This window comes from Seriola dumerili, unplaced genomic scaffold, assembly GCF_002260705.1.
Source record: "Seriola dumerili isolate Sdu_G_001 unplaced genomic scaffold, Sdu_1.0 BDQW01000017.1, whole genome shotgun sequence".
Classification (NCBI taxonomy): domain Eukaryota; kingdom Metazoa; phylum Chordata; class Actinopteri; order Carangiformes; family Carangidae; genus Seriola; species Seriola dumerili.
This window is the reverse complement of record NW_019174272.1, coordinates 5,313,826-5,332,197: the sequence shown is the minus strand read 5'-3', so window position 1 is coordinate 5,332,197 and position 18,372 is coordinate 5,313,826. Positions and strand designations below refer to the sequence as shown.

The 18,372-nt window shown below is 43.8% G+C and overlaps 1 protein-coding gene across 1 annotated transcript in view; it reads left to right on the top strand.

Annotated features, from left to right (window-relative positions):
- The window catches only part of ttc28 (tetratricopeptide repeat domain 28), a 166,687-nt gene that overhangs the window by 82,381 nt on the left and 65,934 nt on the right, over window positions 1-18,372 (top strand). The gene's annotated exons all lie outside the window — the stretch shown is intronic.

Below are 18,372 nucleotides of genomic sequence, written 5' to 3'. Positions count from 1 at the left end.
TGTTCATGAAGACAAAGTAAAGTGATGGATACAATAAGGCAGAGAGATGTAGGGGTGGGTGAAAAGATAAAGCAAGTGTGCGGGAGGGAGGGACTGAGAGAGAGAGAGAGAGAGAGGAGCGAGCGAGAGATGAATAACTGTTTGACAGGTGGAATGAAAAAGCCGCGGAGGGTGTTTTGGAGCGGTGTGAGGAGTGTGTGCGGTGTGGTGTGGCGCAGCACAGCGTTTGGGTCATACATCACACTAATACAGCAGGAGGACATAGCCTAGCACAGCGCTATGCAGAGCAGGAGGAGAATAATGTGCTGCGCTTGCACCCGCTCAATCTGATTGAAACACACAGCACAGGGGCTACATTTACTCACCCCCCACAAGCACACTTTATAAATCTAGTCTTGGCCTGTATATTCTCCCAGATAATCCCTGAAAACAGAAACGGAGAGCAGACACATGGGTTCTCCATCATGGTGGGAGGAAGGTCTGCTGCATTGTGTGTGTCAACTTGCTGCATGTAGCTGTGTAGAGCTGGTTTGCCATGGCCGGAAACATTAAAATACAGTGATAAGGTGAACGAATAGTAAGGTGTGCAATTAAAAAAGCATTAGGTCACCGTTAAAAATGGGTCTGGCTTCCTATAAGACATTGATCAGGACCGTTTATTAATTTATAAAGAAAGAGAATAGGGAGGGATAATAACCCAGACATTCCCCTTCTATTCTGCTTGTATATGACATGCCAGTTAATCTTATCTGTAAATCTCTGTTTGGCGTCATTGTTTTCTATTTGGGTGTAAGAGTCCCAAGTTAAGGGTGAAGTCTTAGAAGGTGCTGAAACAAGACAAAGGGTGATTATTGTAAACGACGGTGGTATAAATGTTTTACGTTTCTCATTGAATGAGGTAATCTAACCTTCACTTAACTGGGCCTGGCTCTGTGCTCCTCTCTCTGCCAGCCTTTGATCACTGAAGCAAGATTCAAAGCAATTCTGATGAGAGCTCAGAACCTCTGTCTCTCGTTCTACTGACATTTACATTATCCAGCCTGTTCTTTCTTCAGCCCTGATAATTAGCTCCATCACTGCAGTGCTGCAAAAAAAGAAAAAAAAAAAGAATGACGGTATCATCTCTGGAAGGATGCTATAACAGCTACGTGTTATCAGGCAGCCTGTCACATGAACTCCTGAGCTAGGCAGGTGATGGCCCACATGCCAATCACACCTAACGATATGCAGCAGACAGGCAATGGTGATGTGATATTCCTGCGACTAGTGTGCTACCTTGCAAAGCCCTCTATGGGTGTATTTAATTGGCTGAGGGTTCAGGTCTCAACTGCTTACACTGCCATTAGCACAGAGGCTGCGCTGCTTTGCATTTGTCACCTCTCACCTCCTTCAGGGAGTTGTGGTGTTAGGTGGGCTGAGTTTGGACCCCTTTGCTGTTGTGCCACTCTGACCTCAGGAGGTGCTTAATTAAGGTTGAGGGACAGCCAGATGATCACACCTACAAAAGCCACACGCAGCGGTGATGATGAGGAGCGTTTAGACACCCCCCATCCGTCCTGCCGCGCTCTCTCACCTTCTGGCCATGGAGCTGATTGAATAGAGTCATCACTGATGGCAACCTCTTCCACAGATGTGGGTGGGCTACTGGGGACATCAAGGTCTGCCTTGGAAAGAGAATTGGATTCCCTCCACTAATAAGGATTTGTTCACCAGGGAGTTAAAAATGGATAGAGGTTGTCTTTGAAAGGTGTGCCTGTAGGGGTTTTGGGGGGGTTTGGGGTTATGTTAGGGGTTGATAGGTTGAGATATGGCAGTGGATCCCACTGTTGACTAGGATGCTATTTTCATTATTGTCCTGGTCTTGTCTTGGGCTGTGTTCATTAGAGTTCAAGGGTTGTTGTGCACCAACTTTCACAGACGTTGAAATTGGGGTTTCAAGGGGTATGAGAGGGCCCCTCAGGCGGTGAACTGGTGCTTTGGAGCATTGTGGTATTTGACAGGGCAGCTGTAATTGCTCCTCAGAGACCAAGGAGAGTCAGCATCATCAAAACGAACACTTCTGAAAGGGATTCACTCCCAAAAGGAAAGAAATGTTGCATGGGAGGAGGGAGGAGGGTGCCCTTAAGGGAGCAAGTCAGGAAAAGACATTTATTCATTTTGTGTTAATAACTTTTATATCTTTGGAGAAATTACCTCAGATGTCCTCCTTAGGTCCTTTGGGGCATTGAAATCTCTTGCCCCTTCACTGCCACGTCCTTTTCCTCTCAGCAATCTTTTTTTCTTCCCTCAAATTTATTTTCTTTTCATTTGTGTCAATGGTTGTGTTTTGAAAAACATGAGAGTGAGGCCAAGCCTCGGGGTCCCCCAGGGCCAGCACTGAGGCTCTCTTTCAGCATGCGGCATGATGTTCAAAGGCTCCTCCAGTTTTTAGCCCAGTTGAAAGCCAAGTGTTTAGGGTGATTCACAGTAATGGCCGTATCCTTTGCTGCGCCGGGTCATGAGAGTGGCTTGGGTCATAGGCAGACGAGGGGTTTTTGGACAGAGCTGTTTGAGGATAACTGGCCTGTAATAGCCATATTGACATCTGCTGCTAGGAGATAGTAGTCGTGGTGTAGCACTTGGATTCAGCCTTTCTGTGTGAGGTTTGTCTGGGGGCTGTGATAAATATACCTCTGTAACTGACCAGGGTGTCAGAAACCACTCGTTTTTTGTTTGTCTGGATTCAGCGAATGTTGCTTTATGACTGAAGGGTAGAGACAGCTGCAGAAACTGTGTGGCAACATCTGCTGTTGTATAACTGTGCTTCTGCGCGCGCGTGCATGTGCGTGTGTGTGTGGTGCAGGGTGTGCATTATCCAGGTCAGATGGGTCACTACTGGAGTGATGGGTGTGTTTTTGATGGGTGACCTAACTTCCTCACCCTTCACCTGCCTCCTCCCTCTTCCATCCTTCACCTCCTCTGAACATGATGTATCGCTGTATACCCCGAGAGAGAGGAAGTATCATGGTTTAATCCTATCAGCTGGCAATTAGTCCACCTCCTCCACTCTGTGTAATACAGATATATTTGCATTAATAAGACCAGAGCTTCATGGCTGAGTGCCTGCAGAAAAGATCCCTCTCCATAAACAATAGCTGGCGTTCCCTTTGGGTGAGCCCCAGTTGTTGACCCATGATGAACTCCTGACCAGAGCTGCCATGTCCTCCCGACTTGGTGCAGTGACACTCTGGATTGTGACCAACAGACAGCGAGAGCGAGAGACAGACTGACAGTTTGACCCAGACACACTGGAGTGCAAACAGGGGGATCTATAGAGATTATACTGCCTGCCTTTTTAAATAGCCTCAGTCCTTCAGTGTGCAAGTCGCCCCCTGCTAGAGAGGCCTGGTCAAAGAGATAGGTGCCTTTTTTCTTTTCATGTTGCAGAATGTAGTTTCACTGGAACTGATTTGTCATCACAAGCAAATTATTTTCTTTCTTTTTTCATATTTCTTTTTTTCTTTTTTCTTTTTTTTAGTTTCTACTTTTGCTGGGGCTCAAGCAGAGTGCAGTGGTGAAAGATATACTGTTGGCCCTAATCTTATCCTTTCTTTTGTGTATATGCAGTCCCAAACCGGCTGCCTCTTAACTACCTTTGCCCCTTATCCTTTCATTCTCTCTCTCTCTCTCTCTCTCTCTCTCTCTCTCTCTCTCTCTCTCTCTCCCTTTCCCTTTCCTCCCCTCTCCCTCACCTCCCCTACTGCCACAATGAGATGGTTTAATGGAAATTATTCTGAAATGGAAAGAAACGAAAAGTCCAGGGTTCACTGGCTCTTTGTCAAACCATATCTGTTCAAGTCAGAGAAGGCATAGTAGCAACTGGGGCACACATCTCTTAACTTTGCTGAAAGGCCATTTGTTATTAAGGCAGTGTAAGCACTGTATTTCTTTTGCTTGCAGTCTTTTATGTCTGTCGCACTTTCTTCCCCTTTTAACAATGAGGACCAGTGCCCCGAGTTCATATACTTTATTCCTTATTTTGGTTCATTTAAAACATCTTTCTGACTTTGGGATTTTGGAGGGTTTCATTTCCACTGAAAACAGCCTATTTGAGGTTACAAGACATCAACATATTGGACAGGAACACATCACTGAAATCCATTAATCGCCAGAGGCAGATCAAAATGTCTCAGCGCTACATGATGTTTTCTACAAAGGTGCCTTTATGATTTACTTCAGCTTCACTGTCTGTTCTCTATGTGACTTTGAATGTCTATTTAAGTTCTAGGTCATGTTTATAAAATCATAGTTAAGTCATGCTGATAGAATAAGAGCTTGTGATTTAGTACCAGCTGTCATTTGATACTTCACTTCTCCTCTTATTTATTTTCATTCTTTAACTTAAATGTATGAAGAAGTCAGAGCTTTGACAGTCCGTTGGTTTTTATAGGCAGTGATTCAGCATATTTGCTTAATTGTGCTCATATTCAGAGAGACATGGGCAGTCCTCTGTGACAAACACTTTGTGTAAATGGAAATTAGAGATGTTCTGCTGTATTTGCTTTGCATACTCTCAGTGGTACAAGACGTTAAAATGTCCTTCCCGAAAATCCCCCCTGTTCCGTGTTGTTCCCTGTTCATTCACAGGTAGCTGTGCGATGTGGGGCTTCTCTGTAAGCCGGGTGTCACTCTCCCAGAGCCTCATAACAGCGAAGAGAGGAGGGGGATTTGTCTTCCTTTCCCCTTTACTCATCTTTTTTGTTTGTCCTGGTTTCCATAGATGAGCAGCAGCCCTCCATTCTCTTCTCAAGCGAAACTAAGTGCTGCCGCTACTCTCGACCTGCCAGCTCCAAATTGGCAGCCTGACCTTCTTTTTCTTCCTCGGGGCGTCTGCACAAAGCCATACCTCTACCATGGGGGAAAAAATGCAATTAAGAGGTGACATAAACACTGAGCACCCGTTGTAGCCGTGCCCAGGAAGAAGGAGGGGGTACGGCAGCTGCCACAGTGACATGCATGCATAGATACTGGTCTATTAATTGGACTTTACACATTGCAGAGTGACACAGGGGTGAACAGCCTCAATAGGGAACAGCGGATGTGACTCAGTTTGACTGAATGAGCATTGACAGGAGAGTGGTGTCAAACTTTGCTCTCGCTGGTGTATGCATTAAATGTGGCTGCTCTTTGACCTTGTGTTTTGATTTGTTGTAGGCAATTATCACCTAATGTTTCTGCACTTGTGACAAACACGTTATGCAAAGCGGCGATGCATTGTAAGCAATGTTCAACCCTTTGAAATCATATAAGCCATTTCATAATATCACCAAACGAAATTTCGAAGATTAAATCTAGTAATTTTTTGCAACTTCCAGGCTTTACTGGAGTATGAGACGAAAGATGCTGGACATGTAAAACGAAAGCTAATCCATTCTTGTAGAGACAGAAAGTGTTGCAGCTCACAAATGCAAATCAAATATAGAATATAATGGCCTTTTTGTATCTCCTGTTGAATGTTCAACAATCACTGATCAATACAAAGACATCATGTCGCTCTAATTGAGCTTAATGACGTGTGAGTGTCTGCAAATAATATAAATTATGCTCTATGAAAACACAATACCCTTTTTTTTTTTTTTTTTTTTTTGCAATGCGATATAAGAATACCTCGCAGCTTTTATTTTTAGTAGAGGAAGCCCATTAAAACAGGGAATGAGGGAGAGTGGTGCTTAATTGCCAGCTAAGGTGTGTGACATTTGGAGCAGCACATCGAATCTGGCCCAAAGTCCAAAAGGTGTTGTGACGGACTGAGTAATTACTCCGGTCTCTCCAGGCAACAGATTTAATAAGACGACTCTGATAGAAGGACACGCACACACACACACACACACACACACATACACACACATGCACACACATTCAAAGACGTCCGCACAAGTTACATGGATCGTTGTGGTATAGATTTTGTTTGTTTATGTGTTTGTGCGCTTGATGCAGAGGATTTCAGCAGATGTGAGGTTTTGATTTGGATGAATGCTTGATGGGTGTTTTTTTTTGTTTTTTTTTATCTTCTCCTTTTCCCCATGCTTGAAGTATGAAGTAGTTTTCATTTCCACTGAGTAAAAAAACAACATAAAACCTAATGTTAAGTCATGTTTATGTAGGCAGCTATTTGTCACAGTTACAGTGTTTTAAGCTGTGGTCACAAGCTAACATTTGTTTTTATCTGTATGACTTAAAAGTTCTTAGCATCTATGAATCTGCTGTACATTGTTATTGCTGTATATGAGCATATCTTCATATAACCTCTCTGAGAGTGATCAGGAGTGATCTATCTGCTTATAGCCTTGTAAACAGCCTGCTGCTCCACCATGCCTGTGCTTACCATGTTTGTACAGTAGATGAGTGGTTCCCTGGCCCTCTCCTCCAGGGTTGTTTAGCTTTCAGACCCCTGACAGAGGAAAGGAAACTCCCTTGGGGGAACATGAAGCACTACAGGTTGAATGAAATTCTCTCTGAACACTCCAAAGCTCTCTTCATCTCCACAGGCTCTGGGGAAAAAGCAGCAGAAAAATGTTTAAAACAGGATGCTTAATCCAGCAGTGTGGAAAAAGCATAGTAGCGCATGGAGTTTTTTTTTTTTTTTTTTTTTTTTTTTTTTTTACCCTAAAGAGAGAAAACACTTTAAAAGAGGCCCAACATGATAGGCCAGTATAATGAGCCACCACTGGCTGATATTAGAAAGTTTATTCATAGAGTAGCACTAGAAGATGGCTTAGTGCAGGATGTTATCTTAATGCCACAACATGATAAATGATACAGGAAGGGTAGTGTTAGGAAGTAGTTAGGAAATGTGTAGTAACATATTTCCCACCACAGAGAGCTGTAACATATTTTACAGAAGAGTATAGAAGCAAAAAAAATTAAACTGTGACACTGTGCTCTTGTTGTGCGCAGACATATAAAGACTAATACGAGCGTACAAACTGCGGGTAAACCGTATTAAATGTAGCTGATGTGATAGCATGGGACCCTCTGCTCATCTTTTATAATTAACTCAGTAAGCGTGATCCAATATGCTTCAATATCTGTATTGTAGTTAAGTAATAGAACATCACTCACACACTGTGCCATCTAATGATAAGTTATGAGAGTGAGTCCTCCTTAAATGGTCCAGAGGGTGTGTGTGTGTGTGTGTGTGTGTGTGTGTGTGTGTGTGTGTGTGTGTGTGTGTGTGTGTGTTATGGCAGGGTCTCAAACAGGGGCTAGTGGCTCAGTAAATGATGGTGGTGGGGTTGGCTACATCGACTGGGGTCATCACTCCCTGGGTAGCCTGATAGGTAATTCATACACCTTAGCTATATAAAGGGGGTCAGTGCCTCTTCACCATTTATCATGCCACATGTATTCCTAAACCCCCCCCCCCCAACCCTACTGGCCTGTGCTCAGGCAAACTGTTGCATCAATACAGGGAGGCGAGAGGTGCAGTGTGGGGAGGTACAAAGCCCTCAGTATTTAGCGTCAGCCAGAGAATTGTTCCTCTTATTAGCCAAACTGTGTCCTCCAGGTATTGCACCACGGAGCTGTGAGTGTAGACCGGCAGGTCCGGACAATATGCTAATTTAAATTTGCAGGTTTGGTGTTGTTCATTTGCAAAGTGGTGTTGCAGACCTGCACCTTGCTCGGGGTAATCATTAGCACGAGAGGAGGATTTAGTATTCTGCTCAGCTGAGGCACTGACATAGATAGGTCCCCGGCTTCTGTTTCTATTAGTGTCCAGGCCTGCGGCTGCACAGCCAACACTTCAATGAGCGCTTTCTCAACGCATGGCCATTTCTCTGCTGCAGCTGCTGCCCTTCTAACTCACTAGCTCAGGGATAGAAATATGACACTGGAGAACACCCATAGTATTCTTACACCCTACCCCTCTGTCTTTTTTTTCTCTACTCCACACGATTTCACATCCAATTTTCCCATCGCCCAGTGACGCCCATTCCCCTAAGACCCCCAGGTACTGCAGGATCACTGGACTCCCCTGTGAGTGTGTGTGTGTGTGTGTGTGTGTGTGTGTGTGTGTGTGTGTGTGTGTGTGTGTGTGTACTCTTATTGATCAGGGTTGTGTTTCTGTGGTTCTAGGCTCCTGCTGCTGTTATCACTGCAGTGTGGAGGGTGGGGAGGAGGGAGTGTGGTTCACAGCACTGAGAGCTTCGGGGCAGTGTGTGTGTGTGTGTGTGTGTGTGTGTGTGTGTGTGTGTGTGTCTGTGTGTGTGTGTGAGAGAGAGAGAGAGATCTAATAGGATTTACAGTATGCACAGTCCAAGTTTTTTCTCTTAGCTTTTATTTTTGCAACAAGAACAACAATTATTACACAATTAAACCATAATTATGGTCTATTTGGTCTGACAGCTTGATAACTGTCCAGCAAGAGAAAGGTAACAGGAGAATACAGGAGGCATTAACAGTGAGGATACACAGGATCTATAATCACTGTAATCACAAGTAGGAGTAGGGTGTCTAGTGTGATAAAAACAAGACCATGTTTTAGATTTGTCTTTCAATTAGAAACTGTTTGTATGAGCAATTAAAATATGATGAATGCGAGATTAGTTCTAAGGACGTTGCTAAAATGCTCATTTTTTTTTTTTCAGAGAGAAAATAAGTGATTCCGAGAGATGGAGAGAATGGTGAAATAGAGCAAATGTCTCATATTAAGGAGGTGTAAGTTGCCTGCTGCAGTAGATGTAACTCCTTCATTTCACTTAGACCAAAGTGAAGGTGAAAGAAGGAGAATTTTACCTTATTTTCCCCCATTCCCACCTCCTTTATCCACAGTTCCCCTTTACTGTAGTTCTCTGCTCAGTGGGTGTGGATAGGACTCTTATGATGGATTGCTTTACTGGTCCTCTTGAGTGCATGCATGTGAATAAATGGGTGCCATGTGCGCATGTTCCTCGCTTCCCTCCCTCTTTCATCCATATGCCTGTTTTTTTTTTTTTTCCCTTTTTCCCCCCAAAGTTCTCCTTGCCACTCTCCTCCATCCTTTTCTCTCACTTCAGCTGTTTTGGACGTGTGTGCAGAAATGTATGCTGGGACACGGATATGTGCTTATATTCACATATGGCTGAACGCATAGACGCATAGCACTCAGGGCGCCATTCCTCCGTGGCCACAGTGATTAATTACTTTTAACAAAGCAAACATAGTCTTGCTTGTCCGGATCAATCTTTTCCCCGTCTTGGTGCAAGCGGCTGTCACCAGTAATTGCCAAATTCTGTGTAGTATGAAATGAGGGCCACTTTCACCTTTCCCTGATCCTAAGCTAACCATAGCTTCAATTTTCTACGCTTGTAGCTCCCGCTCTCTTAGCTCCCGTGGCTCCATTGTCCTCTTCCTCCTCATTTTTTCTTCCCCTGTGTCTCCATCTTTTTTCGCTGTAATGCAACCCTTTCCTTTTGGAAACTGTATTTCTTTTGAATATAGCTGTGGGATGGGCAGTCATGGCATCTCATTGTAAATTGTGTTTAGCAGCTGCCATATGCTTTAAGACCAGCACATACAAAAATCAAGCATCATGCCTCTTGCTATCCGCGCATACTAATTGGCATCGCTCTACCAAGCTGATCAAACACCATTAATCTATTTGTAGTATATATTTGTTTCTAAATGAGAAAATTAATACATTCCGCTACTATAGCCAGCTGGGTGCAGTGAGCCCCATTGATTGTTGGCACCCACAGTATGACTCATAGCTCTCTGTCTTTATTTGTGTTGCTGTGTGTATATGTGCATGTTTGTATGCGTGAGTGTTTCCTGGCGGTGGATTACTTTTATGTTGAGACTGGTTGCCAGATGACAATATTTAGGGTTTTATTTTCTTCCTTTTTTTTTTTTTTTTTTTTTTTAACATATGAACCATCCACAGGTGGTACGGAAACCTGTTCTCCTCTCATCTTATTACCGGACAGGCCATCGAGTCACGCAGCGTGCATAGAGATAGATATCAAAGCCAGGGAAATACAGCTAACGTGATTAGCAGGCGGACACAATTAATGATGCATGGTGATGGCCAAAGAACGCTGAGGGAACTTGCTGTTTAATGAGCTAACACAGAGGCTGTGCAGATGTGTTACAGGACCACTCAGTGTTATCAGAGGCAGACACCCCCTTTCAGTAGAACTCTGCCAATTAGCCTTATTATGGGAGTTGACTGTCAGGGTGTCAATCTAAAATAGTGAGTACTTGTTGCTAAACTGTGCGTTAACAGCATTGTGCTTTTTAAAAATGCGCAGTACAATGCGTGTTTTTTTCCTCTGTGGGTGCGATATATCTCCCGTGAAAATGGTACTACTGTTCAACTCAACTGCATCTGGGATTGTCCGATAATTCTCAATAGGAAAGCTGCCCTGAAAACTACTCTCCTCATTAATAATGAAAAATCCACACTGGTCCACCCATAATCTTAGTTTTTTTTTTCAGCTTCTGAAATTTCCTCGGCCCAGCAATGTGCTGGAGCATGTCATATATATGATAAGTAGAGGAGCCTGTCGACGAGGGACTCATCACACACTTAAATTGGTGCAGCATGGAGTTCATATTGCAGTGTGGCCGAGGGGGAATTAGCGAGTCTATATATAAACCCCTGCCGCATGTGTTGTGAATTAAAGTGCATTTATCTGGTAATCGCTGGGGAGATCTCCGCGTGCACAAGCATGGCAAAGCAGTGGCGCTGCAGCCACAGCAGCCCTGTATACTGATACAGCTGCTGCACTGGGAGATGCGAAGGAGAAACAGGTCATACGCAATAAAGAGCTCTGATAGCCTGGATGGCAGTAGACATGTACAGCACACAAGGAGTGAATAACAAGAGGCATCTCTGTGTCTCCTTCATGTGCTAACCTTTATCTCTCTCTGTCTCTCTCTCTCTCTCTCTTTCTTCCTCTGTCTTTCCACCACCTCCTTGTTTTAAGTATACTTCTAACCCTTTGAGCTACATCACCATTGTCTTTCCTCACTCTGTCCTCTTCTCTCTTCAGCCCTGTCAGCCTCTCAGCGCCTTATCTGTGATTCAGCTTGCCTTTACTCAATCATGTATGACTCCTTACTAACAGAATCAAAAGCAGAGGGGCTCATGCCATGCTTTTCATTAGAGCTCTCCATAAAGGCTGACTGTGCGTCTTTTGAAGTATTGCAGGGCAGCTTTGGAGAAGCCACACTGTCAGGCAGCCTGTGCTGCTGACTCTTATTTGATGAAGCAACTTCCCAGTAAGGCCAGGGCAACCTAATGAACCCAGCACAAGTGCTGACACTGACAAGGAGCTGTGCCTGCTGTGTGACAGCGTGATGGGGTAATGACTTGGTAGACTTAGACTCTCTTTGGGATCTTCAAACTCAGCAAGCAAAGATAACCAGCGCCCAAAAGACACTTCACACCTCAGAAAGTACCAGTTTGAACAGCTTTCATTTTGCACAGATTAAATAGGTGAATAGGATGTTGCATTTTTGGCCGGACTGCAACAACGGGGGCAGCCCTATACATTAGGCAGGATGCAAATAGCCTACGGCGCCGTCCAGCCATTTACTAGAATTTGACGTAGTCTTCTTTTCTACTACAACAGCCTTTGCCTCCCACTAGAAACTCAATACATCATTGGAGACGGCAGCACCGTGTGAGATGTGAAGCTGCTTTGAAGAGGTGCTGAGAGAGGGTCAGTCGGACATGACTTACCCAACGTAATGGTTAATGGAGATGCTTGGTTTCACCATGTTGAGAACATGTGTCTCTCAGCTAGTGTTTACCAAGAGGAGGGTATTTTTCAGCCATGCTTGAGTTCACTGTCAAAGCCAATTAAGGGAGTACAAATGAAGATGGAGGATGTGGTGCCTCAGGCCAGGAGAGTACAACACCAGGGCCAAGTAGCCTCTTCTGTCATCACAGAGAGGCTACACACACCTGGGACACATATGGTCAGGGTTGCTTATTCAATTGGCATTGACTTTAAATATTCAGAACCTGAAATTTAAATGAAGTAAGTGAGTGTTAGTTCCAATAAGAGCTAATTTATTGCACTTTTGAATTAAATAGGTGTTCTAATAATTGGTTAGAATTGTAGTTACAACAATCAACGTGTAAAAGATCCAACGGGGATTGCAGCTTTTTGCTTGATAACTCTTTGGTTGCAAAAAGTATACTCTATAAAATGTAAGCCTTGTAGGTATTTTCTAATAAAACCTTTTATGGCCATCTCTAGTCTGGTCTGGACAGAAAGCACTTCTCCAGCACAGAGTTTGCTCTCTTTTTCAGGTTCACCATCTGGCCTTGATTGATTAAAGCTCCTTTAAGTAATTAATGCCTACTTTAATTGAGAGTCAGCCCCTGTGGCTGTGGGGTTCGTGCGCAATGCTCAGCCAGAGCAGAGCCAAGGATCTAGTTGAGAGGGGCACGGAAATCTGTTTAGCACCCTGACCCTCTCAGCCTCACATCTCAAGACTCTTAAGATGCTAATAAGAATGCAAGTATGCTAGCTGCATCCATGTGACAAATCGTGCTATAAATCATAGCGGTAGAGTGTGACATGGTTTTCCCAAAATTGGAATGAGCTACAGGCATGTTGCCGTTTTATCTGCTGGTTTATCACTTTCCATTGGTCTATTTCCTTTGTGAAAAGCGTCAGTTATGGTGGACATGCACGTAGCGGAAAGAAAATTGAATTCCGCCTGCCAAACAGTGTATTGTGACAGCATGTCACTGCACAACCCCACAGCTTGCCACTATTGTGCTGTTTCATCTGTTTGTGATAAATGAGCAATATCAGTTTTTCCCTTCTGTTTCACTGACTGTCACAATAGATGTGCACCACACGACACTTCCCCAATCACAAGCACTGACCTTCTTTATTGAAGCCTCTCTTTGTCTTTTGGTAATTGTTTTTAGAAAACGTTAAACCATCCCCCAGCCAGATAATGCGAGACACAGTGAATACAGAGTGCTCAGCATTGATTCCACATACCTGACTATGACCTTTTCCAATCTGAAGTCCTGCGCTGGCTGCCAGTTTGATGTGAGCCGGCTAATCGATTCCTCGCAGCCGTGAGAGTGTACTACAATGTCTCTCACACTGAAGCCTCTACCAGGCAACCTGGATTTTTACCTGGGTCTTACTGTCACCACTCAGTGAATAATGAAACATTTACCCTTTAATTGCCGGCTCCGCAAAGAATGATCAGTTTAATTTGCTCTCATTAAAGGCATCTAATCTAATGGGCTTATTAAGGAGCTTTGGATAGAACAGCAATCACCAGAGTCTACTACGCCCTTAGGGAGGAATACATCAATGGATCATAAATATTTTACTGCATCTACCTACATGGAGATTGTAAGTTGCCTCAATTTGACTTGCATAAGTGCTTAACATGCACCTTTGATGTGGCTTATGTTGTTAACATAAAATCACTGTAGACTTGACCAGGCTTGTTCTACAAAAGCCCTCCAAGTCAGCATGTAGGACAAAACAAAACCCTGAAAAAGCAACATTTTTCATTGATTAGCCGGATTAATGCAGAAATCTTCCACCCACTGTGAGGTAAAATGAGGCTGTCATTGTTTTTTCTTACTGACACAACACATACACACAGATAAACACGCACTTGATCGATGTAGGTCAGGGTTATTTGCTGGTTTAGGGTTTGGTCTTATTTGATTGGGGAGATGGTAATAGACAGGCAGCTGTGTCATGATTATATCCCCGTGACCCCGGGGGCAGAGGTTTATGTTTGGCCCAAGGCGATGGCTGTATTTCCCCCACTGCTACCCCTGTGAGGACTGACCTCAGACCTCTTCAGTCCTGGGGGAAGAGATCTGTACCTGCAGGAAGATGGATAGAATCTCACAGAATTGGCTTCAGAAATAGATTTAATTAAGTACAGGCTCCATTGTGCTGTTCTGTGGCTTTCAGCTTGTCAAGTTGAAGGGCAGAAGGCCCAAAGAAGCAATCATTCCATTTCAGTTTTTCTTTTTTTTTTTTTTGAGCTTTTCTCCCAGCTAATTTGTCATGGCCGACAGTTATCCCTGGATATTAAATTAAGCAGTTGACATTTTGTGTACCCTGCGAATCGACTATGTCACCTTGAAAGTGTAGTGGCAGAGATGTGCGAGGGATGGCGGAGGCACATGTCTTAAAGCCTGGTCGACACATGACATTTCTGGGTCACACTGGAAACCAGGCAACAACACCTATAGTTCAAGAGCCAAGAAACAGAGGGATGAAAGGCAACAATCCCTTTGTTCCTGTCACACCATTAGTGTTAATCTCATCCCAGCGTCCGGGCCTATGTGGAAAGCTGATTTCAAATAATACATTGTTTGTTTGAGACAGATGGGTGGTTTTCTTGAGGAGTTATTGATGTATTTTTCTTCAGCTTGTATTTGTGTGTGTGTGTGCAGTGTATTTGCAGCCTGCTGTCCCTGTTTGATGGTCTGATTTGGGTTCCATTATGTCGCCAGCGGGGGGTTCTGTTTCAGAGTCGTCGTTCTGGCACCAACTGCCCCGTGGGTGATCAGAAAACCATCTGCAGAAGGCGTATCCTAAACACTATAGCAGTGAAGGGTGTGGCACGATCTAAACAGAGCTTTGCGCTGCTTCTATTGATTTCCACATTTGAGAGCATCTCTATTATTGCTGATCACCGATCAGATCGCAGCAAGCCGCACAAGGCTTTGGGCTACTGGAGCACAGCTGGAGCAGTCAGTTCAATGACAGGCTGCCTGCGCCGTGGGCGAGGAGTTATGCTGTTTGTTTAGAGAGACATAATTGTGGTGGAGATTTTACAACTCTGAATGTGTGGCAGGAAACCGTTTCAGCTCTCTGTAAATAACCTGACTACACGGGCGGGTTTCCAGCTGCAGTGCCCTTGATACAAAGCATTAACAAATTACTTTGGCAATTTGATTCCTTGCTGAAAATGACAGATCCAGGAGAGGGTAAACAAATAGATTTTGCAGTCTTTAGTAAGCATTTTGTGTTGGAAGCACTTCATACATCTCATGGTGCAACCTGGGGAAAGCACTTAGATGTAGGATACATACGTAGGTTCTTCAAAAATGTGTAACAAACTGTTGACCAAATAAGATTTTTCACATCTGTTGGAGACAGTATGTTTCTGTCAGCATGCACTCTATTTCAACTTTGTACTAAGAGGTACATCAGGCAGAATGCTGAGTGTGGACATACAGTCCATCTTCATATCCCAAATCATACCCCCGTCGCTCACTCTTCCATTCGGTGTGACAGCACGTCTTGTTGAGGTACATTTTCAGTGAATTCTTCCTTTAAGCCTGTTAGGCCCCGATCTTGAACAAGGATAGACAAGTGCAAACACAGACATGCTCCCAGGGGCTGAGGACACCCCTGGGGTTACAGTGTACTGAAGAGGGGGCAAGGACATATGCCGGGGCATTAATCTGCTAATAGGAAAGGAGCCTCCAACAGCTGGTCTTGCGCCAAACTCCCAATCTTAATCTTGTCAACTTTCCGTTCAGCTGCTCTGACTGTGGGCCTTAGAGTGAACAACAGAGCTGTCACTGGAAGAAAATTGTCCATGTTTCATTGTAAGTGTCTTGTTAGAGAGAAAGTGAGCGTGTGCAACTGTGGTGTGTGCATGTGCTTGTTTGTGCGTATGTGCGCAGAGAATGTTGAGTCCCCCCAGTGTGTAGCACAGTGTACCAGAGTGAATAACTTTTTTTTTTTTTTGCATCATTTCCCTCTTCCTCCTAAGCATAAAAACATGAATATTTAAGACTACATCAAACAAGCATTCATGAAATATTAAAATGCTCGAGAAACAAGAAAAGCTTTTATCCTCTCTCTTATTCCTATGTCTTTTCTAGCCTCTCTCTTTTGCTCCCTCTCTCTTATCCTCACACACACACACACACACACATGCGCATTAGCACTCCCAGAATTTACCCACGGGTAAGAACGACATACCTTCGCACTTGATCCACTCTTCTGTGGTATCAGCATATTGCTGCATTAAATAGAGGAGGCAAAGATGCAGGAAGGTTCAATAATTTACCCCGGATAGAATTTCAGGCAAAACACAATTACTGTATTAGAAGTCTTGGTTTGTGAATGTCATGTTGTACAAGATGCCTAACAGATGTGTCACAAATCAGGAGGGCCCGTTCTCTGTGAGAACTTTGCCTTTGGTGGAGTTATTCTCTAATGTGCATCCTGTTCAGGGAGACAGTTTTTGGCTGAAAGATGAAGCACTGACTTGCACCAGTCAGTTGTGTATGTATGTATTGCCGTATGTTGACGGGGAGAAGTTAATCTGTGGAGCCCTCTCTTTCCCTGTAATGCTCTCTCTTTCTCTCTCTCTCTTTACCGCTGTACTGTACCTCTCCTTCTTTCTATCTCTCAGTTCTCCTCTCCGTGTGGCTAAGCTAGAGGCTGTGCTAATCACTGTAGCAGCAGCTCTAAGCAGATGCTGCTGTGTTTTTAGAAAAGATCCTGTTAAGCGTGAATTTGAAAAAAAAAAAAAATGTTGTGTAGGGGTAAAATCTTGGTCTCCCTTCACCCATAATGCTTCATGCAGATAGCATAGCTAGCCTATTGGTGTCTTTTCTTCAGTTTGGTCCTTGGTGTCTCCCCTATGTTTACTTTTACTTAAATATGCCAGCCTCAGTTTATCTTGAGCCTCTCATCAGTATCAATGTCAGTTTTGCTCTGAATTAATATTCAGTGACTGTAATGTAAATTCAAGTGAACCCTCTGTTTTATGAGCAGCGCTGGTTGAATTGACTTGTTGGATTATGCAAAAGCTGAGGTTATATTGTGTGTGTGTGTCTTTGTGCAGCCACATGATGTGTTTTGAAGGCAGTAGGAGATTAATGGAAGGAAAAAAAAATCCTATAATGCTGTACGGCACATTGATTCTGTCACTTTTGCCGTGGCTCTCTCGTTTATGCATTTATTCTCGTGCTTGTGTTTGCAGTATTTTAATGCACTCTCCGCACAGTCTAGTCTTTCAACCTTATGTAGGACAGGATAGGGTAAAATAAAAGGATTAAAGGAGATGCCAATGTTTTTTTGTTTTTTTTTTGTTTGTTTTTTTTGAAGGGAGCCTCATTTTATTCATCTTCTTTCTCGTCCCTTTTCCCTGGTCGTCTCAGTCAGTCAGCACGCCGCTTTAGACTATGAAAGAAAGATCTCTGGGAGAGCGGTCATATTGTAGGCTAAATCTAATCAAAGGGAGAAATGCTTTTAAATGCCTTTTGTTCCCCTGGGCGAAACGTTTGTGGGCTTCTCCACTCCTGCCAGTGCGTCCTGCCCAAACTCCACCGCCAGTAGATGCAATTAATATTGAGCGGATACCCAGGCCTGCGCTCCCCTCATATAATAACAGTGTTAGAACAAAGGTTAATGCTTTGAATCTAATCTCTGTCCTCGTCATTTTCAGTGGAGTTGTGATGCAAGTGAAAGGGAAGTAGAAATGTAGAGGGGGGCAGCAGGTCTGGAGAGATTGCTAGTCAGTGGGGGGGAGTGGGGGTGGGGGGGCTCAAACGGAAGCAAAATTAATTACTGGCTCTCTATAAATTCGATGTCATGTCTCATTTTCCCTAATCCTCCCTGCCTTTCTCACTTCCTAACGGTGCTAACAGAGAAGCTTGGGAAGACTAATGAAAAGGCCTCTTAGATGCTAATAGCAAATTAGCCCTTGTGTCACTTTTGGAAGCTGTGAGTGGAGTGACTGTGACTACTCAGTGAGGCGGTGGCCAGACGGCAGCCTGGACTGCTGCTGCTGCTTCCTCTCCCACACACACACACACACACACACACACACACACACACACACACACACACACACAGGCACAAACACAAAAACACCGGAGTTGGAAAGGTCAGAACTCTTACAGTTAGTATAAATTTTAGACAGCGTCTGTTGTGTCTTTGCCTCACACAATGCTTATCCCTCATTCTTTGTTGCTGTAATTGTGCGTTTCTGACACACGAGCCCAGATATGACTATTCCGAGAGACAGTTTGCTTTCTCTTGGGGGGGATTTAGTGGTTTGGAGTATGACTAATGAGCTGGATCTCGTTCCATGTCTCTTTGCTGCTGTTTTTAGACTGGACCAGAGTCAGGTTTAACAACTCACTTGGATTATTGTCTGATCAGGCCTTAGACACAAACATACTGAGTCACAAACTCGCCTGGATAAAACATCTTATTTTTTTTCTGGAGTGTCCAAACAGACATGTTGAAGAAAAAAAACAAAAAAAAAAACACTTATTGATGGAGCTTTGGATCCCAGAGACAGCGTCTGTTTTAGTTTTCAAACTGAAGAATGTTCCAAAACATTTTAGTCTCTCCCAGAAAGATACAGTATGTCAGC